The sequence below is a fragment of the Otolemur garnettii genome, unplaced genomic scaffold, assembly GCF_000181295.1.
Source record: "Otolemur garnettii isolate 467f Iridium unplaced genomic scaffold, OtoGar3 scaffold00019, whole genome shotgun sequence".
Classification (NCBI taxonomy): Eukaryota; Metazoa; Chordata; class Mammalia; order Primates; family Galagidae; genus Otolemur; species Otolemur garnettii.
The window spans coordinates 27301735-27303091 of record NW_003852414.1 but is presented as its reverse complement, the minus strand read 5'-3'; positions in this window follow the sequence as shown (position 1 = coordinate 27303091).

Here is a 1357-nt window from a genome sequence, read left to right as displayed (position 1 = left end):
AAAAAAAAAAAAAAAAAGCTGGCTTTTTGGCCAGGTGGAGTGGCTCACACCTGTAAGGTTACTGTGAGCTGTGACACCAGGGCACTCTATGAGTGGTGATTTTGAATTATGGGCCCACAGGGACCTTTCCTCTTATGTTTGTAATACCAGATCCATTATAAATAAAGAGCTGTCAATGTCCCTTCCCTTCCTGTTATGTTAGCTAATTGCAGGAAAGAACCAGGTTGCAGTCCAACAGGCCCAGCCCTCTGAGGTAGCACCTGTCTCCCAAGTTGAGTCAGTCTGTCCCCACCCTCATCTTCCCAGGTATCTATTTCTCCTCCCTGGAGGCCACTTACTGTCCCTCAGCAGAGTTATATTCCCCACCACCTCCCGCCCTCCCCAGGACACCTCCCCTCATTGGCTGTTGCCCCTCAGCTGCCAGGAATGGGTGGGAACAGGGTCTTCCTAGAGGAGCTACCGCTGTGAAGAGGCCCAGGTGCCCCTGGCTTTGTCCCTACTCTGTCACTATGGCTTCCCAGACATGGGCCTGGCGTTCACCGGAACCACTGCCTGCTGTTAGATGCTAGGCTCAGGCCCAGACAGGGGCAGCGATGTGGCCTGCTTTACCGCAAATGCTGGCGCCCCAACGCCCCCACAGCACAGGGTTCTGGTGTTGTCTTGACATAAGTGGCAATGTGAAGGGCCTCATTTAGCCACACATGTGTGGCCATTGGACTACTAGGCCTAGATGCCAAGTTTCTGGAAGAGCCGAGGAGGAGGAGGCTGAAGCCCACTTGGGCAGGGATGGATGGGTGGATGAATGGACAGACACATGGGTGGGTGGGTACAGGATGCATGGATGGTGATGGACAGGTACATACATGCATTGGTGGGTGGGTACAGGATGCATGGATGGTGATGGACAGGTACATACATGCATGGGTGGGTGGGTACGGGATGCATGGATGGTGATTGACAGGTCATACATGCGTAGGTGGGTGGTTACGGGATGCATGGATGGTGATGGACAGGTACATACATGCATGGGTGGGTGGGTATGGGATGCATGGATGGTGATTGACAGGTCATACATGCATAGATGGGTGATTACGGGATGCATGGATGGTGATGGACAGGTCATACATGTGTAGGTGGGTGATTACGGGATGCATGGATGGTGATGGACAGGTCATACATGTGTAGATGGGTGGTTACGGGATGCATGGATGGTGATGGACAGGTACATACATGCATGGGTGGGTACGTACAGGATGTATGGGTGGTGATGGACAGGTCATACATGCATGGGTGGTGATGGACAGGTATATACATGCATGGGTGGGTGGTTATGGGATGCATGGATGGTGATGGACAG